Raw genomic sequence first — 15,709 nt, 5'->3', positions numbered from 1 at the left:
TGCATGGACTGCAGCATGCCAGGCCTCCCTGTCCATCACCAACTCCTGGAGTTTACTCAGACTCATGTCCATTGAGTCGGTGATGCCATCCAACCGTCTCATCCTCTGTCATCCCCTTCTCCTCCTGCCCTCAATCTTTCCCAGCATCAGGGTCTTTTCAAATGAGTCAGTTCGTTGCATCAAGTGGCCAAAGTATTGGAGTTTCAGCTTCAGCATCAGTCCAGTGAATATTCCAATGAATATTCAGGGCTGATCTCCTTTAGGGTGGACTGGTCGGATCTCCTTGCAGTCCAAGGGACTCTCAAGAGTCTTTTCTAACACCACAGTTCAAAAGCATCAACTCTTCCGCACTCAGCTTTCTTTATAGTCCAACTCTCATATCCATACGTGACTACTGGAAAAACCATAGCTTTGACTAGACTGACCTTTGTTGGCAAAGTCTTTCTGCTTTTTAATGTGCTGTCTAGGCTGCTCATAACTTTTCTTCCAAGGAGAAAGCATCTTTTAATTTCATGGCTGCAGTCGCCCTCTGCAGTGATTTTGGAGCCCCTCAAAATAAAGTCTGTAATTGTTTCCACTGTTTCCCCGTCTATTTGCCATGAAGTGATGGGACCAGATGCCATGATCTTAGTTTTCTGAATGTTGAGCTTTAAGTCAACTTTTTCACTCTCCTCTTTCACTTTCATCAAGAGGCTCTTTAGTTCTTCACTTTCTGCCATAAAGGTGGCGTCATCTGCATATCTGAGGTTACTGATATTTCTCCCGGCAATCTTGATTTCAGCTTGTGTTTCTTCCAGCCCAGCGTTTCTCGTGATGTACTCTGCATATAAGTTAAATAAGCAGGGTGACAATATACAGCCTTGACATACTCCTTGTCCTATTTGGAACCAGTCTGTTGTTCCATGTCCAGTTCTAAGTTTTGCTTCCTGATCTGCATATAGGTTTCTCAAGAGGCAGGTCAGGTGGTCTGGTATTCCCATCTCTTTCAGAATTTTCCAGAGTTTGTTGTGGTCCACACAATCAAATGCTTTGGTGTAGTCATAAAGAAGAAGTAGATATTAGAAGTGCTTTAGGAAGAACAATGCAACTCCATTTAACACTGAGAATGACCATCTAATTATCTGAGGTCAGTGGCCAGCAACTAGAGCTTATGGTTGATTCTGGATAGCTGAACCTGTTTTTCTACATTTGGAGTGAGTCTAGGGGCCGATCTCCTTTAAACAGAGTCATTGTCATATCACCTTTAAGAGCAGAGTTTGGGAAACTACGGCCAGTGGGCTACATCAAGCCCTCTAACAGTTTCTGTAAATAGCTTTGTGAATGACTGTAGATCACAGTCAGTATGTATTATCTATGGCTACTTACACGCTACAACGCCGGAGTAGAATAACTGTGTTTGAGCCTGAATGGACTGTGAAGTCTAACATATATACTGAAAAAATTGAAAGTCTCTTTGTGACCTCATGGACTTTAGCCCACCAGGCTACTCTCTCCATGGAATTCTCTAGGCAAGAATACTGGCATGGGTTGCCATTTCCTTCTCCAAGGGATCTTCCCGACTTAAGGGTTGAACCTGGGTCTCTTGCATTCAGGCAGATTCTTTACCATCTTAGCCATGATATGGTCCTTTATAGGAAAAGTTTGCCACCTCCGAGTAGCCACATGAGGTTGGCTGTCACTGGGGCTGTTTAGCATCCCTCTTCTGTGTTTCTTTCCCTCCTAGAGGCTGCTATTGAATTTTGTTTTTAATTACCTTCAAATACCCAGATCCTCTTACTTTCTTAGGATGCAGAAGAAAGATGTGTCTCTCTGTGTAAAATGGTCAGTGAGTTGCAATGCTGAAGAAATGTATAACAAAATATTGTTATAAGTTCAATGTGATATTTTTGCAATTTTTCTGTACATCTGGAATTTCTTTCTAACTGAATGCTGAGTAATAAGGAATCTGTCTTTAGGCAGACACATAATGTGGAACAACATCTATATAATGGGCTTCCCAGATGGCTTAGTGGTAAAGAGTCTGTCTGCCGATGCAGGGAACATGGGTTTGATTCCTGAGTTGGGAAGATTCTCTGGAGAAGGATGTGACCACCCACTCCAGTATTCTAGCCTGGAGAATCCCATGGACAGAGGAGCCTGCCAGGTTATAGTCCATAGGGTCGCAAAGAGTCGGGTGTGACTGAACCAACTTAGCACACACACATGTTTCCATATGACCCTTTGTAATTTTTGAGTTTCTAATCATGCAAGCAAATCACCTTAAAAAAAACAAACTAAAATAGAGAACTTTTTTTTTTTTTAAAGAAAAAATATAGCTGTGTGGCTCGTATGAGTTACCCAAGTGATGTAATTGACCAAGATCAACATCCCTATTGGTAAACACCAGACTTGACTCATGTCTAAACCACAGCCCAGAAACTACTCAAAGGAGAGTTTGGCCAGGGGCAGGGCGGAGGTGGGGGGGGGGGGCGGGGGGGAATGAAGGCTTTGCTGTGATGGAGATGAGAACATTCTTTGTCTTTTAAAAATACACTGACTCAGCCAGTAAAGAATTAACAAGCTTCAATCATAAGCAAACATCAACTAGTTAATGTGTCTGACCATTTCCACTTTGCTCACAGGATGGCTGCTTACCCTGACTGATGGGTAGGTGAGTGCAACCACGACCACTGAAAATGCCAATGCTGTTAAGGGATATGGAAATATAGTGCTTACACTTTAATTATTAAAGCTTTAGATTTACAATGAGCTACACCCACTGGTGAGTGTCTACTGCCCGGCTAGACCCCAGGGACCAATTTTAGCACCTATATGCAGCCATCCGGGGAAGCTTTCATTGTGGTGTATGGTCCTGTATCTTCCTCCCCACGCTGCTCCTGATGCCATGTTGATAACTCTTCCTCAGAGTGGAATATTACTTTTGATGTTCTTCCTTATTCTTTAACATCCTAAACTTTTTCTGGGAGATAGTAAAGGACAGGGAAGCCTGGAGTGCTGCAGTCCATGAGATCTCAAAGAGTCAGGCACAACTGAGCATCTGAACAACAACAAACCTTTTTCCAATGAAAATCCTCTACCTGAACTAATTCTCACCTATGCAACTTGAAAGTAACATTTTAATTAAACTAAAATAACCTTTTTTACATTGGAAAAGACCCAGTTGCTGGGCAAGATTGAAGGCAGGAGGAGAATGGGACGGCAGAGGATGAGATGGTTGGATGGCATCATTGACTCAATGGATGTGAGTTTGAGTAAGCTCCAGGAGTTGGTGATGGATAAGGAAGCCTGGCATGCTGCGGTCCATGGGGTGGCAAGAAGTCAGACACGACTGAGGGACTGAACTGAAAATAACCTTTTTGCAAAGACACAGGAATACCTATATTGCAAGTCTATAATGAATATTACAACATGAGTAAATTTTCATAAACTGAACACTAGTGTAACCAACACTTGATAAAGAAACAGAAGCTTAACTGCATCCAGAAACCTTCTTCCAGCCTCTGTCTAATTTCTACCCACTGCTCTCTCCAAAGTATAAGCATTTCTTTGCAGATTTGGTTTTGCCTGTTTTTGTAGGTTATATAAATGGAATCATATAGGATGCTTTGCCTTACGTTGGTTTCTTTTACTCATCTGAATTGTTGCATGAAACTGTAGACTGCTCACCCTCACTGCTGTATGGATTTCTATGAAGTGATGAAATCACAGATTACTTATCCATTGTACCAGTGATGGGCTTTTAGCTAGTTTCTAGTTTGGATTTATTATAGGTGGTGCTATGTGGACATTCTTGTACATGTTTTCTGAGGCATATTTGTACACATTTCTGTTACCTCTAAGAGTATAATTTCTGGGTTACAAGGTATGCATGTGTTCAGCTTTAGCGCAGTGGTTCTCAAAATTTCACATGAATCAGATCACCAGGAGGGCTTGTTCAACCACAGATCCCTGGGACTCACCTGAGGTTTCTGATTCAGTAGGTCTGGGGTGAGACCAGAGAATTTGTACTTCTGAAAAGCTCCAGGTCCAGGGACCACACTTTGAAAATCTTTACTTAGCTGATAGTGCCAAAGAATTTTGAGAATGCCAGTTGCTCCACTTGGTGTTAGCTTCCTTCTTTTAAATTTCAGCCATACAGTGTGAAAACGAAGGTTATCTCCTTGTAGCTCTAATTCACCTTCTCCTAGTGGCTAATGAAGTTGAGTTCCTTTCCATAAGTGTATTGGTCATTTGGATATCTTTTAATGTGAAGTCTGTGTTAAAGTCTTTTGTTCATTTTTCTGTTGGGTTGTCTTCCTTTTTCTTATTGAGTTGTAGGAATTCTTTATTTATTCTGGGTCTCTGTTATTGGTTGGAGTTTTTATTGCAAGCCTCTTTCCCCTCTGTGGGTTGCCCTTTCACTCTCTTAACAGTGATGAATAGAAATTCTTAATTTTAATATGATCTAATTCATCTTTTTTTTTTTTTCCTTTTGAGGTTAGTTCTTTTGTGTGCTATTTAAGGAATCCTTGCCTACTTCAAGGTCATGAAGATGTTCTCTTATATTTTTAAAAAGATTTATTTTTCCCTCTCTTATATTTAGATTAAAGATCATCTGGAATTGATTTGTGTGTTTTATTGTGATTCAGTGAGAGATTTTCATATACTAACTTAATCTTCCTTAAGGCCTTGTTTAAAATTCAGTTCTTTGTATCCATTTTTACTACTTTTCTAAAAGATCAATGCCATATAGAAACTTTTAGTGAATTTGAGAGATCCTTTAAAATTTACAGTTGTATTGAAAGCAATACTTCAAATAATAAATGCTTTATATTTACTCAGGATAGACTTACTTTCAATGGAGCCAAATTTAGGGCAGTTATGGAAACTTTTAAGTAACATAGAGCATTTTTTTCATCTGGTGCCAAAACTCTAATGCCCACAATAATTTATATTGAATTTTTAATACAGTTATCTATCATGAGTAATTATGTGGGCTGCTCCCGGTATTCCATCCTCTGTCATTTGGCTTTTCTGAAGACTGTGGTTTCTTTGTGTAACTACTGGGAATTATTACCTTGCTGATGAATTTCTCTTCTGAAGAGATATCAACTATGAGTTTCCATGTCGTATTTTTTCACTTTAACTTACAAAACAGGCACAGTGTCTGGGTGCTCCCTTTATTTCTGGAAGGTTTAGAAACAAAGCACTCTTTGTGTTTAAAGACATATTTTAGCTAGGTTGTGCGACTTCGTGATGAATACCTTTGAAATTGGCTGAAAGAATTGATTAAAATCACCCTACGTGTTTTGCCATGTCATTTTGGAGCAGTTTGCTTTCTTTGGCCAACAACGTGCTGGAATAGTCAAGGAAGCCTCTTGGTATTTGGTGGTCAGACCGGCCATGCCATTTTGAGTAGAAGGAATGAAATTTGGCTTAGAAATTAGATTGGCAATTAAGAACTTGTAGAAAGGTTGAAAAATATATGGTGCCCCAACAGAAAGCTCTGTTTTTCAGATTCCTTTTTCTCACGGCCAAGAAACAGACCCCTCTAGAGTGCAGGCCCCATAAGGGCAGGTTTACTGCTTCATCTCCATCATCTGACGCAAAGCAGTGATGGGCACTTACAGATGCTCCATTACTATTTCAGAGTTGAAAGTAGGAATGGGCAGGTCCTTATGCCTTTAAAGAGTGGGTGCAGGTGTGTGTGGAGTTAGAGGGCTGGCCCAGGCGTACACCTTTGCCCTCCCTCAGCTCTGATCCTTTCTGAGGGCCTTCTGCAGGGAAGGCTCAGCCTACGCTGGCTGCTTCCTCATCTAGCCTTTTTGAGCTTGTAGATTGTAGAGGACATAGACGGCTCCTCCTGCTCTCAGCCTCCACCCCCAAGGATGGGGAAAGATGAGGCCAAAACTGAAAACTTTTGAAAGCAGGAAGGTTGTGTTCTGGCTGGAAGTAGGATGATTTAGGGAAGATGGATGCAAGATAAAAGAATGAGTCCATTTGTAGACCTGTTTAGGAGGCTTCAACACTATGCAATTTAGCAGGAAGAGCTCAATCAATGCAGCTGGCCACTTATTGATTCAGAACACAAATTACAGACTGTTTCACAAGTTATAAATGATTAAGATTTAACCTAAATTAAAAAAAAATGAATGAATATAGGATTTGCTTATGATGGTTGTAAGATCTTCATGAAACATCCAAAAGGAAAGAGGCATTTATGGAACTGGGGTTAGAAGGAGAGACATCAAACACAAATTTGAGGACCATTCAGAGTGGTTCAGGTGCTGGAGGAAAGCGCATGGGGTTCATTTTCCTGTCAGTGGGACTTGGGGTTGGAGAGAGAGAGAAAATGAGATGTATAGCATCTCACCTCTGATTTTCAGAATCTAGATCATGTGCCAATTGTTACTGATTTTAGATTAGCTCAAACCATTGCAGTTCAGTTACTTAATTGGGAGTAATGGCTGAAAGCACTCTACTATCTATCTTACCCTTTCAAGTTTTTATTCCCTGCTTATATTCAGCAATGCATTTCCTGCATGCTGGTCATGTAGTGGTACTACCTCTGTGATTGCTGTGTGATTCTCTTCTCAAATCCTTTGAAGGGAATAACTTGTTTCCTTTTTAGCTCTCCCTTATGCCTGAAGTAAAAGAGTCTCTGCTTTGCTGTTGATGTTCAGCTGCTAAGTCGTGTCTGACTCTTTGCGACCCCATGGACTACAGCATGCCAGGCTTCCCTGTCCTTCACTATCTCCTGGAGTTTGTCCATTTGGTCGGTGATGCCATCCAACCATCTCATCTTCTGTTATCCCCCTCTCCTCCTGCCTTCAATCTTTCCCAGCATCAGTGTCTTTCCTAATGAGCTGGCTCTTTGCATCAGTTGGCCAAAGTATTGGAGTTTCAGCTGTAGCATTAATCCTTCCAATGAATATTCAGGACTGATTTCCTTTGGGATTGACTGGTTGGATCTCCTTGAAGTCCAAGGGACTCTCAAGAGTCTTCTCCCAACACCACAGTTCAAAAGCATCAATTCTTTTGCACTCAGCCTTCTTTATGGTCCAACTCTCACATCTGTACATGACTACCAGAAAAACCATAGCTTTGACTATGTGGACCTTTGTTGACAAAGCAATGTCTCTGCTTTTTAATATGCTGTCTAGCTTGGTCATAGCTTTCCTTCCAAGGAGCAAGAATCTTTAGATTTTTGTGCATCACTTTAACCATGCCACAGGCATGGAAGCTTCTAGAAGAGCTCCGATCTTATCTCTCCATACTCTACATTTATTGCAATGCAAATCCACAAGAATGTATGCTGCTTTCTCCATTGTATTTTGTGGTCTCTGACCACAATCAGTGACCACAGCACGCAGGAAATGCATTGCTGAATATGACCAGGGAATAAAAAGTTAAAAGTCACAGACTTTCAGCTAGTCTGTAACAGCTAGTCTGTATTAGAGGGATGTACACATTAAGGTATTGGAGAAGACTCTTGAGAGTCCCTTGGACTGCAAGGAGATCCAACCAGTCCATTCTGAAGGAGACTAGCCCTGGGATTTCTTTGGAAGGAATGATGCTAAAGCTGAAACTCCAGTACTTTGGCCACCTCATGCGAAGAGTTGACTCATTGGCAAAGACGCTGATGCTGTGAGGGATTGGGGGCAGGAGGAGAAGGGGACGACAGAGGGTGAGATGGCTGGATGGCATCACTGACTCAATGGACGTGAGTCTGAGTGAACCCCGGGAGTTGGTGATGGACAGGGAGGCCTGGCGTGCTGCGATTCATGGGGTCGCAAAGAGTCGGACATGACTGAGTGACTGAACTGAACTGGCACATTAAGGCATTGTATAGACTACTTAAGAAAGCGCTAGAGAAATGTACATCCAAGTAGCAGCATACTTTTTAAAACTACTTTTTACTTTTTGGCTGTGTCATGCCAGATGTGGGATCTTAGTTCCCCAACCAGGGATTAAACCTGCACCCCCTGCTTTGGAAATGTGAAGTCTTAACCGCTGGACCACCAGGGAAGTCCTGTGAAATAACAAACTTTAGTATGCACAAAAACGAAGGCAACTTTCCCTTGGCATTGTACAGCAAAAAAGTTTATATAGTTTATGAACAAGAAAACTTCTCAATTAGATTTGCAACTTATAAGATTTAACTTATAAGGCATGCCTTAGGATTATTTTGAAGTTTCATGTAGATGACACTAATTATGACCCAAGTAGTCATCATAAATAGATTATTGTGTGTCAGGCACTTTGCTGATCTATAAATATTATTTTATTTAAGACATAGATAACCTTGTGAAATACTTAGAATGCTTTAAAAGTGGGGAAAATGAGACTCAGTGAAATTAAGTAATTTGCTGAACCACACTAGAACTGGCAGAACCACATGGTTGAACATATCTGTCAGACTTCAAAGCCATTGTGCTCTGTCACTAAGCTGAACCTTTGGGCTCAGGAGAACGCTGACCTTTGGGTGAGTAAGAGAAAGCTATTGGTGAGAAGAAAAGCTACACTGAAAAACTCTGGAATAAGATCTTTGTTAGAGTTTGGAGTATTGGGGAGTGGCAGAAACACTGACTTATCCATTGGAAAGAGTCAATTAACATACAGCAAAAAATTTACTAAACTATTAGGTGCTGGGCAAGGAGCTAGGTACTCAACAGTGAAGAATAGAGCATGGCCTTCCTTTTCTGATCTTACAGCCTAGAGAATGAGTATTTCTCTGTGCCCCACTCTCTTCTTGTCTAGGAACTCAAAAGAGAAGTTCATTAAAACACAATGTCAGCTGACTTTCCAGCTTTATGAGGAATCTGTTTCAGGAGAAGAATGGAAACTTTTCATCTAAGATGAGAAATGCATAGAGTTATGAGCAGATGGGTTATCTTTGAAGAAATGCTTCCTTTCTTCTATTAATATTGGAATAACCTACAGTTACTTTCCTAGAATGTTGAAATTAGTGTAGAATACTTTTAGACGCCATGCAGTGTAAATGGTCATTTTTCCCATCCTGCTTGGCCTGAAAATTGGATACGTTTCTGAGCAATGTTGAGAAAGAGTGAAAAGAAAGAGAAAGAGAGAGCACAAATTCCAACGAGCCCCCTTCTGATCCAGTCGTGCTGCGAGTTCCTTGTCATGGGCCGTCGTGGGAAATTAGAGCCGACAGCTGGAAACTGTTCATATAGATTTTCTATTTTTCCTTTCAACTAAGCTGTATTAAATCACACCAAAAAGAGCTGACATATTGAAAATCCTAGCTATTGTAATACATCAAGCCCTGTAAGAGCCAGCCCGGTTTTCCCCACTCGAGTTCACCTGGCATGGCTGCTCTGTGGACACATGAGAACTGGCTACATTCCGCAGGCACAAGAGGACATCCCTGGGCTTATCATGTGTTTCATAGTGGAAAGTCTTTCTGGCTTTCAGTTCCAGCCTTCTCCTTGCCACGTAGCAGCAGGCAGAGCGGCAAGGGTAATGCCGGGCTGCTCTTCGCTCTCCACTGCCACAGCCCCAGGTTCTGGTGAAAGCTGAAATGTGGCCAGTGAGAAGGGAAAAACTGGCAAGGATAGCTAACCCATGAGAATGTCAACCTTGGGACAACTAAATGCAAGGATTCACCTCTAAAACAATAGCCTGCACCGCAGTGTGTCTTATAGATACACATTTCCAAGACCAGAGTTGGAATCCTACAGAAGCCTCTGGAGACAGGGTGGAATTGTCCACAATCAGGTGCCAACTTGAAACTGTGCTCAATGTCTTTTTTCCCCAGTGTCCTTTCCCCGTGGTATCAATTCCAGGGCTGAGGGCATACGGCATCCCCATCTGAAAACCACTGTCTATGGGGCTGTCCTAGTACATTTAGGCTTCTCCTCTAATGCTTTTTAAAAATAAGAAGTTTATTTTTAAAGACATTTTGTATATCTTATTTTTTTGGTTCTTATTTTTGCCTGTTTTTCTAGGAGTGTTTCCATTTCTTTATCTCTCATTACAATGTGCATGATGCGCTAACCAAGAAGGAAAAAATGACGAGTGGAAAGAGTAAGCATTTAGCAAATTATCAAATGAATGGATCATTACTTCCTAAGAAGCAGGCCTCCTGTAATTTTCTGACCGCATGTAATTTTCTTATAGAAGCCACTTGACTCTTGGGAGCAAACGAAGCAACTGGGAATTTTGAGAATGATGAGTGTTGCCATGTGTTTAAGGCTGCGCTTTGGAATAAAACCACATTATCTTTTCCTTTGCTTTGTGGATCTGAATCCATACTGAAATGTCCTGGTGGAATGTAATTCTAATTAGATTATATTTAAGTTCAGTTTTGGAAAAGTTAGGTTACATATGGCCTCCTAAAAAACGTGAGTGGAACTTCTAGAGTTTCTCTCTTATTCTCAGAAATGAGAGCTAAAGTTATTTTTAGAGATTACAGTTGCATGGAGACAGTGATCTATTGGCCCGATGCTTCTTTTTATGACATTACCCCTGAAATGTTGCATATTTTCATGCTTAGAAATACCCTCTAACTTTCTAACATATCCTGAGGATTGCATTGTGCCTAGTCTTTGCTCCATAAATCATATAAATGGCCATTGTCCAAAAGCAGATAAGACCTGACCTGAGGTCTGATCTGTGGGATGGATGTCATGTGGTTCATCTTAGGCTCATGAAAGGATGGTGGGGTTGTTCTTCACAGGTCAGTATTCTGGGCACGAGGCCATGGCAGTTCTTACTCTGCAAGAAACGTACCCTGAGTGTAGAAATAACCCCCAAACTGGTCCCTTCATGCTTACAGTTCCTCCATCAGCAAGATGACAAACCAAAGAGAAGATTCCACATCAAAGTTGAGATTGTTATTCACCCGGAAATTCAGTTCACCAAGCACAGGGTCACAGCACTGCCCAATTTGAGGGACACTATTCATAGAGAAAGAGTACCATTCTTGGATTATCAGACAGTGCCATCTTTAACCACAAACAAGGACACAGTACTACTTAAAATTCATTCTCAAGCCCATGACTTTTAATATAAAGCAGAGAACTTGGATAAGCTACTTGTGCCTGTTGCCCATTATGCCAAGAATATTGGAAAAATTGGCAGCAGATCATTATCCAATCAAAGTCAATGTCCAAAACCAAGGCTAGAGGGGCGTGAGTGAAAGTGAATACGACAACCTTGATTAAAGAAGCTCAGAAAATCAGGAACACCAGACTGTAAGTACATGTATCTGGCTGTGGTTTGAAGGATGGAGAATGTTTTAGAAAACTTACAGTTGGTTTTATAGCTTTTCATTCCCTTCGACCTCCTCTCCCAGCTCTTCCCTGTCTCTTCTTCGTCTTTCTCCAAGGTGGCAGAAACTGTGAGTTGACCTCATTATCTATTTCCCCTTTCTCAGTTTTTATAGAACATTTTTAAGTGGGGCACACAGGTCTCTCCTGAACCCACTGCGTCTCCTTTGTGGTTGGGTGAAGCTGCATGCGTAAGTCTTGGAATAGACGCAGGTGTTATGAAAATACCTTCTGGCTATGCCTTTAAGGGGAAGCACCCTCAGTCACCTTGGTGGGATGAGGATGAGGCAGTGAATCACCTTAGACCATGCAGATGAGCGAAAGCCTCGCAGAATGACAGGGCAACAGGGTAGCAGAATCCTGGGTCCCTGACACCTCGATGTCACCACGTGAGCTCTGGATTGCCTATTCCCAGACCATCGTGTGAAACAGAAATAAACTCTGTTTGTCTTGGGTCTCCTTACTGTAGCAGCTGATCCTATACCTAAATAATATATTTCCCTTTCTTCCCCATGGACCTCCCTCACTCTCTCATCCCTCCACTCTGTGGTCTTTTTCTTTTGCTTTCTGTGGGACTGTCCAAAGTGTAGACCAATGACTCTCAAAGTTTCGGTTGAATAAATACTGATAAGAGGCTTTTTACAGATGCAGATACCCAGGCCCTACTTCTAGAGGTTTTGGATTAGGACTTCTAGGATGGAATGCAAGAATCTGGATTTTAGCAAGATCCTCAGGTGATTTAGATGAAGATGGTCCATGGGATACACTTGAAGAACAGTTGGTATGGAATCTGTGCTTATCCTAAAGTAGATGCTCAACAATATGCTTAACAGAATGAGTTATAGTAACTCAGTGAAATAAGTCAACACTTCACAAAGGTTGAACCTACATGAAACTCAAGCAGCTGCTCCTCTAGCTCAGCTGCCTTGAAAGTATTGGATAATAGAACAGTTTAAACAACACTATCAGATCAGTTATTTGGCACAATGTAGAAGAAAGCTACTGGCTGATGCATAATTTTAATATCCAATCAGTTGTGATAATTATAAAACTTGATGTAGTTTTTATCGTTGGCGGTTCATTTTGGAGGAGTAAATTTTGTTGACTAGTCATGTGTCTTCTGAGATTTTCAGCTATTTGTTCTTGAATGGCAACAATTGTGAAGCTCGAGAAAGGTTTTAGTTAACTGAAATAATCCACAAGCTATTGTAATCTTCTTATGTGATGAGCTTTGTGCTTGGCATGAGGGATATAAAGATGAACAGAACAAAGACTTGCCCTTAAGCTTCTGCTGTTAGGTTGGAGGATGTAGATAAATATTCTGACCAATACCAAACAGTGTGAAGCCCTCCACTAGAGACAGGCACAGAGATCTGGGGACCAGGGGATAAAAAAAATGCCTCCCAAAGGAAGAGGAATGGTCACTGGGCTGAGTAGAAGCTAGAAAACAGAGAAAGTGGTCAGCTGAAGGGAAGGGAAGGATGCTCAGTTCAGTTCAGTTCAGTTGCTCAGTTGTGTCTGACTCTGTGACCTCATGGACTGCAGCACTCCAGTCCTCTCTGTCCATCACCAACTCCTGGAGTTTACTCAAACTCATGTCCATTGAGCCGGTGATGCCATCCAACCATCTCATCTTCTGTCATCCCTTTCTCCTCCTACTTTCAATCTTTCCCAGCTTCAGGGTCTTTTCCAATGAGTTGGTTCTTTGCATCAGGGGACCAAAGTATTGGAGTTTCAGCATCAACATCAGTACTTCCAATGAATATCCAGGACTGATTTCTTTTAGGATGGACTGGTTGGATCTCCTTGCAGTCCAAGGGACTCTAAAGAGTCTTCTCCAACACCACAGTTCAAAAGGATCAATTCTTTGGTGCTCAGCTTTCTTTATAGTCCAACTATCAAACCCATACATGACTACTGGAAAAACCATAGCCTTGACTAGATGGACATTTGTTGGCAAAGTAGTATCTCTGCTTTTTAATATGCTATCTAGGTTGGTCATAACTTTTTATGCTTCCAAGGAGAAAGCATCTTTTAATTTCATGGCTGCAGTCACCCTCTGCAGTGATTTTGGAGCCCCCCAAAATAAAGTCTTTCACTGTTTCCATTGTTTCTCCATCTATTTGCCATGAAGTGATGGGACCAGATGCCATGATCTTAGTTTTCTGAATGTTGAGATTTAAGTCAACTTTTTCACTCTCCTCTTTCACTCTCATCAAGAGGCTCTTTAGTTCCTCTTCACTTCCTGCCATAAGGGTGGTGTCATCTGCATATCTGAGGTTAATGATATTTCTCTTGGCAATCTTGATTCCAGCTTGTGCTTCATTCAGCACAACGTTTCTCATGATGTACTCTTCATATAAGTTAAATAAGCAGGGTGACAACATACAGCCTTGACGTACTCCTTTCCCAATTTGGAAACAGTCTGTTGTTCCATGTCTATTTCTAACTATTGTTTCTTGAACTTCATAGAGATTTCTCAGGAGGCAGTTCAGGTAGTCTGGTATTCCCATCTCTTTCAGAATTTTCCACAGTTTGTTGTGATCCACATAGTCAAAAACTTTGGCATAGTCGATAAAGGAGAAGTAGATGTTTTTCTGGAACTCTTGCTTCTTTGATGATCCATCAGATGTTGGCAATTTGATCTCTGGTTCCTATGCCTTTTCTAAATCCAGCTGGAACATCTGGAAGTTCACTGTTCATGTACTGTTGAAGCCTGGCTTGGAGAATTTTGAGCATTACTTTACTAGCGTGTGAGATGAGTGCAAGTGTGCGGCAGTTTGAGCATTCTTTGGCATTGCCTTTCTTTGGGATTGGAATGAAAACGGACCTTTTCCGGTCCTGTGGCCACTGCTGAGTTTTCCAAATTTGCTGGCCTATTGAGTGCAGCACTTTCACAGCATCATCTTTCAGGATTTGAAATAGCTCCACTGGAATTCCATCACCTCCACTAGCTTTTTTCGTAGTGATGTTTCCTAAGGCCCACTTGACTTCACATTCCAGGATGTCTGGCTCTAGATGAGTGATCACACCATTGTGGTTATCTGGGTCATGAAGATCTTTTTTGTATAGTTCTCCTGTGTATTCTCAGCACCTCTTCTAAATATCTTCTGCTTCTGTTAGATCCATACCATTTCTGTCCTTTATTGAGCCCATCTTTGCATGAAATATTCTCTTGGTATTTTTAGTTTTCTTGAAAATATCTTTAGTCTTTCCCATTCTATGGTTTTCATCTGTTTCTTTGCATTGATCACTGAGGACGGCTTTCTCATCTCTCTTTGCTATTCTTTGGAACTCTGCATTCAGATGGGTATATCTTCCCTTTTCTCCTTTGCATTTAGCTTCTCTTCTTTTCTCAGCTGTTTGTAAGGCCTCCTCAGACAACCATTTTGCCTTTTTGCATTTCTTTTTCTTGGTGATGGTCTCGATCACTGCTGCCTGTACAATGTCACGAACCTCTATCCATAGTTCTTCAGGCACTCTGTCTATCTAATTCCTTGAATCTATTTCTCACTTCCACTGTATAATCATAAGGGATTTGATTTAGGTCATACCTCAATGGTCTAGAGGTTTTCCCTACTTTCTTCAATTTAAGTCTGAATTTGGCAATAAGGAGTTCATGATCTGAGCCACAGTCAGCTCCCAGTCTTGTTTTTGCTGACTGTATAGAGTTTCTCCATGCAAAGAATATAATCAATCTGATTTCAGTATTGACCATCTGATGATGTCCATGTGTAGGAGAAAACAGCCAGGTCAAGCCACAGGAGAAAGTGCCTTGTGGTCAAAGCTCTGAAAACCTGTTGGAGCTAGTGGGAAAAAGGGTGGTAGGGTGAGAGATCCCAGTTCAAGAGGAATGTGGGATTTATCCTAATGTGCCAAGGCATTGTTGGAAGATATTTATCAGAGAAGCAAAATCCCTGTCGGCTACAGTTTATCTCTCTGGCAGTGGAGGATCAACTTGAAGGAGGTAAAACATGTCAAGAGTATCAACTAAGACTGTAGTTGTGGACGGATGAGAAGGGGGTGAGGTTTTTAAATGGAAGAGGCAGGGCTTAGTGACTGGGTGTAGGGAGGGGGAGAGTCTGGGATTATGGACAATTTCTGTCTCAGGCTATGAATGGCTGTATCTTTCAATGATAAAGTAAATAGGAGAAGATGAGGAGGTTTCGGTTGGGGGTGGAGAAGGGAGGAATGTTCATAGATTTAGATATAATGAATTTGAGGAGCCTGTAGGTTATTCAGAAGGCAATTGGGGTGTGATTCTGAAACTCAGGTGTTTATCTCAAGATAGAGTTTTGGGAGTCATATGCACATAGCCGGTGGCTGAACGTCTGTATGTGGAGTGTGTGATGAGAGTCACGCAGAGGACCCAAGGGGAAGCTCTGTACAGGTTAAATAAGAGATGGTCCCAAGCTAGTGAGGACCTTCACCCAGAGACT

The sequence above is a fragment of the Capricornis sumatraensis genome, chromosome 1 (assembly GCF_032405125.1).
Source record: "Capricornis sumatraensis isolate serow.1 chromosome 1, serow.2, whole genome shotgun sequence".
Classification (NCBI taxonomy): domain Eukaryota; kingdom Metazoa; phylum Chordata; class Mammalia; order Artiodactyla; family Bovidae; genus Capricornis; species Capricornis sumatraensis.
This window is presented reverse-complemented; position numbering follows the sequence as displayed.